The sequence below is a fragment of the Macaca mulatta genome, chromosome 12 (genome assembly GCF_049350105.2).
Source record: "Macaca mulatta isolate MMU2019108-1 chromosome 12, T2T-MMU8v2.0, whole genome shotgun sequence".
Taxonomy (NCBI): Eukaryota; Metazoa; Chordata; class Mammalia; order Primates; family Cercopithecidae; genus Macaca; species Macaca mulatta.
In genome coordinates this window covers 145,856,210-145,868,070 of record NC_133417.1, presented here as the reverse complement: position 1 = coordinate 145,868,070, position 11,861 = coordinate 145,856,210, and the positions used below count along the sequence as shown (strand labels likewise).

General features: G+C 53.9%; 1 long non-coding RNA gene and 1 pseudogene across 2 annotated transcripts; both read left to right on the top strand.

Moving 5' to 3' along the window:
- The first annotated feature begins 5,743 nt into the window (after positions 1-5,743).
- Positions 5,744-11,012, top strand: LOC114680328 (uncharacterized). Its single transcript, XR_013402271.1, has 2 exons — positions 5,744-6,352; positions 9,341-11,012. It is a non-coding gene; the product is annotated as an uncharacterized LOC114680328 (long non-coding RNA).
- LOC144333541 (B-cell CLL/lymphoma 7 protein family member C pseudogene) lies at positions 8,000-11,012 on the top strand (annotated as a pseudogene). Its single transcript, XR_013402269.1, has one exon. The product of XR_013402269.1 is annotated as a B-cell CLL/lymphoma 7 protein family member C pseudogene (transcript).
- Positions 11,013-11,861: the final 849 nt, after the last annotated feature.

The following is an 11,861-nucleotide window of genomic DNA, read 5'->3' as shown; positions in this document are numbered from 1 at the left end:
AGTTGGTCGATAGATGTAGGGATGGCGGATGGCATCGTCTGCCCAGCACCTAGAGATCGAAGGCCAGAAGTGGTACGTGGTGGGAGTGACTTGAAAGCAGCTCCACTTTCACCAGTGAGGACAGCGGTGTTCAGACCTTTCACTGTGGGAATCTTCGTTAAACTAAAGCTGACCTGGAGTTCCTGTCCATGAAAGAATGGAACAGTCGATCACCGCCACCCAGTGTGTGCAACTCTGTGCCAGGCTGTGCTGAGCCCTGAAAATGCTCGCCATGACCCATTGCACCGACCACGCACTCTTCTGCAGATGAAGAAGGTGAGGCACACACAGGGAGCTTCCCCAGAGTAAGCAGGGCGGGGTGCATGGCCTCTCTGCTGCGCCGCCCCTCCCCGGAACATGGTCTCTGCTGCGCCGCCCCTCCTGGAACAGCTCCTAAGTGGAGTGGGAATTCTGCAGAATCCCCAGGATCTGGCCAGCAACAAAGGAGTAAGTGGTCAGACGGGAGACAGAGAGGGCTGAGGGTGCTGGGGCCCTCGGGGCACAGCCTGGCCCAGGAGGAGTCAGGCTCCCCTGCCACCTGGCTTAATGAGATGGAGGGCTGTTTGCTTGTTGGGCCGGTTTCAGGTTTTCATTTCTTAAGGAGAATACAGGTAATGGGCAATGCGTGGAGCAAAAGGAAGGTAGAAAGACAGGTGGGTGCAGTGGGGAGACTGGGGTGTGCGTGCTGCAGGGCCGCCCTCCCCGGCCTGAGTGCATCTGGGCTGGCTGGGGAGTTCCAGGGACAGCAAGCCGGTTGCCCTTCAGGAGAACCTGTAGACCCTCAGCCAGCAGCCCCCACTGTCCCTCCCCGCTGGTCACTGGAGTCTGAGCCAATAAGCCAGACCTGCCCTGGGCCTCAGGATTCAAAGAGGGCCTTTGGGGAGGGCTGACCGCGTGTGGCCTGAACGCACAGTCCAGGCAGCTGCAGCTGGTCGGGGGGCAGGCACCTGGGCCTGGCAGGGTTGGGGGAGGGTGTGGTGGCCTCTGTGATGTGCGGCACAGAGGCCCCTCAGAACTGAGGCACGCGTGGCTCGCCGGCCTGCTCACGACCGAAGACCCCTCCGCACATCACCTTTGGCAATGTGGCTCAGCGGAGACAACTGTGTCCAGAGACTATCCCAGGGTGGTCAGCTCCGAGGGTCATCTCAGCTCCAGAGCATCCCGGGTCACAGTGAAGCCGCTGCCTGGTCTGCCTTTTTTCGGGTGGTGTTCCCAAGAACACTTGGGGAAACCCCTGCATGCAAACTCCGGTGCTGGAGGCGGCAGCCTCCTGGGGAATGGCAGGTGGGAGGGTGGCTCAGTGCTGGGCTGAGAGAGCCTGAGGGTTTGCTCACCTGGACAGCAGCCACAGTGCAGCAGCAGGACTAGCCCTGAGACCCCAGCCAGGCCGGCCTCCAGGAGACAGGAGGTGAGGAGAGCGGCGCCCCTCTCCCCTCTGCTGGTGGAAACCTCGGGAGGTCCAGGGATGTCAGAAAGATGCATGCCCTCCTGTGAGCCGTGGGGGGTGGAGGGGCGCGAGTGATGCCACAGCCTGGCACCGGTGGACCCGGTCAGGAACAAGCCCATCTGACAGCCAGAGGGTGTGGGAGGGGCTCTGAGAGTAGGGCTGTGGTGCCTCCACCCCTGAGAGGGTCTCCTGACCACTGGCGCCCATCTCTGCCCTCTCCTGTGCTTTCCGGGTGGCAAGGTTAGGAAGCCTGACCTTCCCCAGACCCCCTTGCTGCTGGGGCCAGGACGTGGGTGGGGAGGCGGGGGCTGACCTTCTCCAGGGCTGGGTGAGGGCCCCATTCATGGCTTCTCTGTGCGGGCTCCAGCGGGGTCAGGCCTTGCATGCCATCATCTAGACGGCTGCTCTGGAGAGGCAGCCTGGAGTTGCACTGGTGTCCTGGGTGCTAGACACTGCACTCTGCCGCCCTCCCTCAGAACAGGGCCTGCTGGGGCCAGGCAAGGCACTGCCGCTGCTTTGGGCTGACCTGGAGGCCACAGCGCCCCTCAGAGCCCCCATATTCCTTTCCCTGGTCTCCCAAGCATCTCAGGTCTTACTCCCATTCTGCTCGAGGAAGTTTCTTTTCCCTGCACTGACCCCTGATGATACACTCTCCCACACAGAAGACTGGAGATGATTCTTAGGAAAAATTCCACAGGGCCTGCAGACGGTGGGGACACCGGGGACACCAGACACAAAAGCAGGTGCCATTGGATCCCAACTGAGTATAGGAGCTTCAGTGAAACGCCTGCCCAGTCAGTACCAAGACTTCTTCTACCCAGACCTGCTTCTCCCTCAGACTCCCTGCAGCCCCAGACCTGCTTCTCCCTCAGACTGCCTGCAGCCAGACTCCACCCCTAGCAGGAACAAGAAGAACCTTTGTGAAGAAGCTAAACTGTTCCACAGAAAAGGCGGAGAGACGCTGGAAGCCCGGCCAGCTGTTCCCTCGCCCCATGATCGATGCTACCTCCTGGTTGCGCAGGCTGACCGCAGCTCTCTCCTGGACCATTGGAGCCTGGGTGGCTGGGGGTGGAAGAAGCTGCCTGAGCATCTTCAGCAAGGAAGGAAGGAAGGAAGGAAGGAAGGAAGGAGGGAGGGAGGGAGGGAAGAAGGGAAGGGAAGGGAAGGGAGTCAGAACAAAGGAAAATGAGGAAATCAGAGGAGAGAGAGATCACAGGAAGCAGAGGGACTTGAAAACACGTGTCAGCAGAACCCAGCCAGCAACAAAACGAAGCAGAGAGCAGCTGTTTGGATGGGCTCCGAAGTCACCCGGCAGGGGAGGACACTGCAGGGTGTGCACACATCGCAGGCCCCATCTGTGTGGAGTCCCAGAAAATGCAAAGTGGGGGATGCGGCCAACCAGCGGAGGGGCCACAGGGCAGGGGGAGCTCTGGGGATGACTGCGCGGTGACAGGCGATGGGCGGAGGCATTGGTCAAACGTATCACACTGCACACCTTAAGTGCAGCTTACTGTGCAGCAGTTATACCCCAATACAGTTGTTTAAAAATGAAATAGCCAACCATATGTGATGTCCCTGGAGAGGCCTGAGAAGATGGGGCATCACAGAGTGAGAACGGGGTGGTATTTTTCAAAAAGGAATGACCACGCCGGGCACGGTGGCTCGTGCCTGTAATCCCAGCACTTTGGGAGGCCGAGGCAGGAGGATCACCTGAGGTCAAGAGTTCAAGACCAGCTTGGACAACATGGGGAAACACTGTCCCTACTAAAAATGCAAAAAATAGCCAGGCGTGGTGATGGGCGCCTGAAATCTGAGCTACTTGGGAGGCTGAGGTGGGAGAATTGCATGAACCCGGGAAGCAGAGGCTGCAGTGAGCTGAGATCGTGCCATGGCACTCTAGTGTGGGTGACATGAGTGAGACCTCATCTCAAAAAATAATTAATAAATAAGGAATGACCAAAAACCAAGAAAGGACTCTTGAATAATCACTGGAATAAACATTTAGTAAAACACTTGGAAAATAAAGATGAGAAGATATCCCCAGAGGAAAGAACAAAAGCTCAAAGAGATGGACAAAAGGAAACAAAAAATGAATCAACAAGGAACAGAAGGTGGGTCTAAGAACTCCAAACTCCGGCTCACGGAGGGGAGGAAATTATCCAAGAAGGGAATCAAGCCTGGACGGCTGGGGTCCCCCGACTGGAAGAGCACGCTGTGTTCCCAGCACAGTGACCGAATGAAAACCCAACCTGGTGCATATTGTGGTGAAATCCTCATTCCCTCAGTGTAAATACGTATTTACCCTAAAAGCTTCCAGATTGGGAGAAGGGAACAGACAGCACAGAGCACTAAGAATCCGATGATGAGAACCTAAGTAGACACCCGTGTCCCTGACCAGAAGCAGCTCGGTTCTGGGCAGTTTGCTGGATCCCCTGCCAGTCCTGGGTCCGTCCTCAGCGGTCATCTGGACCTTCTGCTCCTCAGTGGCTCCAGAGGGCTGTCACTTTCTGGGAAGCACCTCGCCCTCTAACGGCCACAGTTCCCCTGGTGTTCCCAAGTGGTCTGAATTGCCAAGCCCCTGCTAGCCTGCGCCCGACTCCAGAATCTCCCCAGGATGACTGTGGGCCCCACACAGAATGTGTCCCTCACCAGATACAATTCCCCAGGTGTTCAGTAGCAGAGCGAGGATGTGCGTCTGTGTTCCCACGTTCCAGACCCTATACTCCTGTTGATGCAGCCTCAACTGGAATCGACTTCTGATGCCTGTTCTTTGCTAATTAATGGTGACTCTGTGGTGATGAGTGTGTGGGCTGCTCCCAAGCCCTCGGGTCTGTGCCTGGTCTCATCTGAGGAAGAGGATTTCTGCTTGGCCTGGCCCAGCCCAAAGGCCAGACTCGGATGTGGTGCTCAGAGTGTGTGAGTCGTGACCGGGGCTCTGAAGTCAGTTCTTGGGCACCTAACCGGTGGTGCTTTTGCTTCTGTTTCCTCTCGACATCCTTGGGTTTTTGTGAAAGTCCAGCCACCTCCACTGTGCTGGGAGCTGGGAGGAGAGTGGGTGTGTGCACTCCCTGTCCCAGCCGTCCACTCTGGAGGGGCCGTATCCAGAGACCCAGCATGGGGCAGCAGTGCCTCAAGGCTCTGTGCACCCCCCAGGGCTGTGGGGAGTCCTCCGCCCACCACCAAGCAGCCTCCACACCAGGACCTGCTGCAGAGGCTCTGGAAGAGTATTATCTGCCTCGCCTCCTGCTGTCCTCTACTCCACCCTGGCAAGGACTTCCTGGAGGGCACAGATGTGGGGAAAAGAAAGAGAGATCAGCCTGTTACTGTGTCTATATAGAAAGAAGTAGACATAAGAGACTCAATTTTGTTCTGTATTTGAGATGCTGTTAATCTGTGACCCTACCCCCAACCTTGTCCTGGCAAGAGACACGTGCTGTGGTGACTCAAGGCTTAATGGATTTTGGGCTGTGCAGGGTGTGCTTTGTTAAACAAGTGCCTGAAGGCAGCTTGCTGGTTAAAGGTCATCACCATTCTCTCAATCTCAAGTACCCAGGGACACGTACACAGCCAAAGGTCACAGGGACCTCTGCCTAGGAAAGCTAGGTATTGTCCAAGGTTTCTCCCCATGTGATAGTCTGAAATATGGCCACCCGTGAAGGGTCTGTGCTGAGGAGGACTAGTACAAGAGGAAAGAAGGCCTTTTGGTGGATGTTGGCAGTTAAGATAAAGAAAAGCATCTGTTTCTTGCCCGTCCCTGGGCAATGGAACATCTCGATGTAAAACCCGATTGTATGCTCTGTTTACTGAGATAGGAGAAAACCACCTTAGGGCAAAAGGTGGGACTTGCTGGAACAATGCTGCTAAAAGGTTTATGGAGATGTTTGCATATGCATATCAAGGCACAGCATTTTCCTTTGAACTTATTCATGTCACAGAGATCTTTATCCATATGTCTTACTGCTAATTTTCTCCCTACAATGATCCTATTGTCCTGCCACTCCCTTATCTTTAAGATGGTAAAGATAATTTTCAATAAATACTAAGGGAACTCAGAGACCTGTGCTGGTGTGGGTCCTCTGTATGCTGAGTGCCGGTCCCCTGGGCCCAATTTTTCTTTCTCTATACTTTGTCTCTGTGTCTCATTTCTTTTCTCAAGTCTCTCGTTCCACCTAACGAGAAATGCCCACAGGTGTGGAGGGGCAGGCCACCCCTTCACACACACACGGGCAGGGTGGGGCTCTGCCAGACCAGGTGAAACTAGGCCTCATAAAATTTAGAAAATAGGCCTCATATAGAAAAAATTAACACCAAGTGGCTCTGGATAGGGTCCCACCCTGCCTCAATAAGGTCCCACCCTGATAGGGTCCCACCCTGCCAATTCCGGGAAACAACCTCATGGGGTCCCACCCTGCCAATTCCGGGGGTCCCACCCTGCCTCGAAGTTCCCGGAATCAGCAACTCCAAGAAAAAACCTCATAAGGTCCTGCTCTAACCAATTAGCATAAGACAACTTGCTCAGGCCATAGACAGACCCAATTACCACGCGCCTAAAGCTTTGTTTGAATTTCGCGCCCTAAGCTGTGTTTGAACTTGTATTTGCCTATATAAACAGCCTGTAACAAGCAGTCGGGGTCCCAGGGCCAACTTAGAACTTGGGACCCTAGCGCGCTAGTAATAAATAACTCTCTGCTGTGAATCTCGTGTCGGTGATCCTTCGCGGCGACCCCTGCCCAGGAAGGAATCGACAGTTCGGTTCCAACATTTGGTGCATTGGCCGGGAAGTGGGGTCGTCCGAGGACCCCCGACCCATCCGGCGGAGACCTATCTGGCCCGGGCCACGGACTGCTGACTGAACGGACCTACCAGGTACCTTCGTTTTGTTCTGTCTGTCTTGCCGGCTAACTCTGAACTCTGGAGAGTACTCCTTCTGAATTAAGTGGGGAAGGGGGACAGACGTGTCCCGCACCTTCCCACTTTTCGCCCTGGGGGACGCCCTGGCGGTAGTCTGGGAGAAGGCTAATGACTCGGTCAGCCTCCTCAAATCTGTAGGCAGGCCGCCCCTGCCGTCTGAATATTTTGTAATCTTGTGGCGCTACTCTCTGGCCGCGCGGCTTCTCCTTACTTGTCTGGTCTTTGTTTTTGTTACTTTTGTTTTGTCCTTGTTTGTTATACGTGGACGAAATAAGACAGACGTTGACGACTCCTTTGTCTCTGACCCTGACTCACTTCCCTGACGTTCGGGCTCGAGCCCACAACCTCTCCATAGAATTCCGTAAGGGACGATGGCGAAAATTCTGCTCGTCCAAGTGGCCTACCCTCCATGTTGGGTGGCCCCGGGACGAAACATTTAACCTCCCAATTATCTTACAGGTTAAAGCAACAGTGATGGATCCTGGGCCACACGGACACCCAGACCAGGTGGCCTACATAATTACTTGGGAGGATCTGGTCCGAAACCCTCCCTCTTGGGTGAAACCCTTCCTCCATTCCCCTTCCCCATCCCAATCTACCCTCCTTGCCTTAGAAGCCCCAAAGAATCGGAATCCGGACCCGCATAAGCCAGTCCTCCCAGATAAACCCCAGAGGGACCTCCTCCTTCTCGAACCCCTGCCTCCTCCACCTCAAAACCCCCTTCGGGGACCTCCACCTTACGCTTCACCCTTGCCCCCTGTCTTGTCCCCAGCTCTTTCCTCTACCGCCTCGACCCCTACCCTTTCTCCAACTTCTCCCTCAGCCCCTCCCTCCACCCCGTCTCCTCCTCCAGCCCCGCCCAAACTCACCCCTCGGACGCCGCCGCCGACACCTCCTCGTCTCCGCTTGCGGCGGACTGAGGACCCAGAAGGCCCTTCCACTTAGCAATCCTCCCTTTTTCCCCTCCGTACTGTCAGTCACACAGTCCAGTACTGGCCCTTCTCTGCCTCTGACCTCTATAACTGGAAGACCCATAACCCTTCCTTTTCCCAAGACTCTCAGGCCCTAACCTCGTTAATAGAATCCATTCTCCTCACCCACCAGCCCACCTAGGATAATTGCCAGCAACTCCTGCAGGTCCTCTTAACCACTGAAAAAGGCAGCAAGTCCTCTTGGAGGCCCGGAAAAATGTGCCAGGACCAGGAGGCCTCCCAACCCAACTTCCCAATAAAATAGATGAGGGATTTCCCCTCACCCGCCCGGACTAGGACTATGAAACGGCACCAGGTAGGGAGAGTCTCCAAATCTATCGCCAGGCTCTGTTGGCGGGTCTCAAAGGGGCAGGAAAACGCCCCACAAATTTGGCCAAGATAAGAAAGAAACCCCTAAGGAAAGGGAAGCCAGGTTAGCGAAGGAACAGATAGAGCGAGAGGATCGTAAAAACCGAGTAAAGGATAAGCATTTAACAAAAATCCTGGCAGCAGTTGTGAGAAAGAAAGGACCAGGGAGAGAGGGAAAGAAGCGGAGACGGCCAAAAGTAGAAAAAGACCAGTGTGCCTACTGCAAAGAACAGGGGACTCGCGGAGGCGTTAAGGACAAAAGAGGGCGCGGCCAACTCCCGGAGGAACGGCAGGCCGAGAGCGCGGCGCCCGGGCCTGGCGCCAAGCCTGAGCCCGCCAGACGGGAGGCGGCCCCGCCGCGGGCTCGGCTCCGGCCCCAACCACGCCAGCATGGCCGGCCGGACCGTACGGGCCGAAACCCGGAGCCGGGCCGAAGATAACATCAAGAAGGTAATGGCGACCATCAAGAAGGTCCAAAAATGGAAGAAGCAATGAGTGACTGTAGGCGACACTTCCCTTCGTATCTTCAAGTAAGTGCCAGTGGTGGACCCCCAGGAGGAGGAACGAAGGCGGGCAGGTGGCGGGGCAAAGAGATCCCGTGGCCGGGAACGTCGGGGCAGGGGCGCCAGTCCCCGAGGGGGTGGCCCTCTCATCCTGCTGGATCTCAATGATGAGAACAGCAACCAGAGTTTCCATTCGGAAAGTTCCCTGCAAAAAGGCACAGAGCCCAGTCCTGAGGGCAGCCCCCAGCCCAGCCGCCCTGTGTCACCTGCCGGACCCCCAGAAGGGGTCCCTAAAGAGGCTCAGCCCCCACGGCTAGGCCAAGAAAAAAAATCCCGGGGGCATAACTGCTGGCAGCACTGACGAACCCCCAATGCTGACCAAGGAGGCCCTGGCAATGATCCAGCAGATGCATGCCTGGACACACTTAAATAATTGAAAGCTAAAATTACTGATTAAAAAAACTGACTTTCTAATCCCAAAGACAAGTACCCTCGTAGAACAAGTGACATCTGCCTGTAAGGTCTGTCAGCAGGTAAACGCTGGGGCTACCCGAGTGCCAGAAAGGAAACGAACTCGTGATAACCGCCCAGGAGTCTATTGGGAAATAGACTTCACTGAAGTAAAACCTCACTATGCTGGATATAAGTACTTACTGGTATTTGTAGATACCTTTTCAGGATGGGTAGAAGCCTACCCCACCTGGCAAGAAACGGCACACATAGTAGCCAAGAAAATTTTGAAAGAAATCTTTCCTAGATTCGGACTTCCCAAGGTAATTGGGTCAGATAATGGGCCGGCCTTCGTTTCTCAGGTAAGTCAGGGGCTCGCCAGGATATTGGGGATTAATTGGAAATTACATTGTGCCTATAGACCCCAGAGCTCAGGACAAGTAAAAAAAATAAATAAAACAATAAAAGAGACCCTTATTAAATTGACCTTAGAGACTGGTTTAAAAGATTGGAGACGCCTCCTATCCTTAGCTCTGTTAAGGGCCCGGAATACACCTAACCGTTTTGGGCTCACTCCATATGAAATCCTCTACGGAGGACCTCCCCCTTTGTCAACCTTGCTTAATTCCTTCTCCCCCTCCGATCCTAAGACTGACCTACAGGCCCGGCTAAAAGGACTCCAAGCAGTACAGGCCCAAATCTGGGCCCCCTTGGCAGAACTGTACCAACCCAGACATCCACAGACCAGTCACCCCTTCCAGCCATAAAGGTTGACAGAATCTCCACTTAGATCCACGCATCCCACGCCAAGGCTGCTCCAGAGACGTCCGGATCAACACCACTTAAGACGTGAAAACTCCAACGCTCCGCGGACCCGCTCAAGATAAGACTCTCTCGTATCTAACTCCTTACTTATTGTTTACCCTTCTTCCCTGCGCCGTCTCTAGTGTAGTTTTTGACGCTAACCCCCACCGGCCATTTAGCCTGACCTGACAGAGAATTAATTTTAATAATCAAGAGGTCTTAAATAAGACCTCCGAAAATGCTCCTATAAAGACTTGGTTTCCAGACCTCTATTTCAACCTAAAAAATAACAGATAGATAACAACAAAATTAATATAAAGTCTCTATTTATACCAGCACAACCCGCCTAAAATTCCCCTCCAAATCAGACTATTAGTCAATCCAGACACTGCCCCTGTTGCAATAAGGCCAGACCAGGTTTTATTAGAAGCTAAGAAGCCCCCGGTTTCCATATCGGAGAAGCCCCAACTAAAAACTCCTCAAAGCACTTCCCCGCCCTTAATCTCCCTCACCCTCGCCGACATGTTAAAAATTAAGGTAGCGGCTAGAGTTAAGACCAGGACAGCAGCCCTAGTGCATAGTAACCATCATCTGCAACAACTTAAAATAGCCATAGATAAAAACCTTAAAGCCATAGAACAATCTATCACAAAACTTGAAAAGTCCTTGACTTCTCTGTCTGAAATTATATTACAAAACCGACAAGGACTAGAAATTGTCTTTCTAAAAAAGGGTGGGCTCTGTGCAGCCCTAAAAGAGCAATGTTGTTTTTATGCAGATCATTCAAAAATAGTTAAAGATTCTATGGCAAAACTAAAAGAGAAAAAATCTCAACAAAGTTAGTTTAAAAATTAGTACAACCAATCCCCTTGGCTTAGCACCCTAATCTCCACCATCTTAAGACCCCTCATCCTGCTCACGCTCATCCTGACTTTCAGGCCATGCATACTCAACCACTTACTCACCCTTATTAAAAATAGATTACATGCTATGGTTCTGACCCAACTATACCAGACCCTCAGGACTAAAAAAAGAGGCTCAAGATTGAGCCTCTGACACAAAAAGAGGAGGGAATGAAACTAGGCCTCATAAAATTTAGAAAATAGGCCTCATATAGAAAAAATTAACACCAAGTGGCTCTGGATAGGGTCCCACCCTGCCTCAATAAGGTCCCACCCTGATAGGGTCCCACCCTGCCAATTCCGGGAAACAACCTCATGGGGTCCCACCCTGCCAATTCCGGGGGTCCCACCCTGCCTCGAAGTTCCCGGAATCAGCAACTCCAAGAAAAAACCTCATAAGGTCCTGCTCTAACCAATTAGCATAAGACAACTTGCTCAGGCCATAGACAGACCCAATTACCACGCGCCTAAAGCTTTGTTTGAATTTCGCGCCCTAAGCTGTGTTTGAACTTGTATTTGCCTATATAAACAGCCTGTAACAAGCAGTCGGGGTCCCAGGGCCAACTTAGAACTTGGGACCCTAGCGCGCTAGTAATAAATAACTCTCTGCTGTGAATCTCGTGTCGGTGATCCTTCGCGGCGACCCCTGCCCAGGAAGGAATCGACAGTTCGGTTCCAACACAGGCACGGGGCCTCTGCAGACAGCACTCCTCTCTGTGCCTTGGAGCCCCGAGGGAGCCTCAGAATCCTTCTTGACACAGGGCTCTCGGAAGCTACCACCTGGCCAGAGTTCGCCTTTCCATCGAAAGCTCTTTGCCACAGCTGGTCTACACTGGCCATGTGAGTGCCCCCTCAGATGGGCAAGGCTGGAGCAGAGTCCCAGGCCCAGTTCTTCCTGTCTCCCTGATCCCCAAACCTGGCCAGGGACAAGACTGGACATCTGCGCTCAGCCCGGGCTCAGCTGGTCAGCTTCAAAGGAATCCATCCTGAGGTGGGGATTGTTCCATGGACTCCTCCATCTCTTGGAAATGAAAATCCCAGAGGGCCAGGGTGGTAGAAGTCAGGGACATGGAAACTAACTGCTTGGCTGTGCCCTGGACAAAGTCACAGGGCGGGCCCCAGAAAAGCTGGGTTTTGGTGACAGCAGGAGGTGTTTGGGGGCCGTGGGGGCAGGTCTGGAGGAGCAGGGCAGGTGCAAGAGACATGAGGAAGCACTGAATAGGAGATACGGGGCCAGTGGCAGGGCCGGGACCCATTCCAAGGGTTCCCATAACACAGGAGGGCACTGCACTGGGGCAGTGGGGGCAGGATGGAGAGAGGAGAGGGTGCAAGCCCAAGTGGGCTGCCCTTGTTCTCACACAGGTGCATCCCCCATCCCTGCTCCACTGGTAACTGTTGGTCACCTTCTTGGGCCTTTCCAGAATGGTGTGACCTGATCCCCCCCCATGCAGGTCTGGGGTTTGGG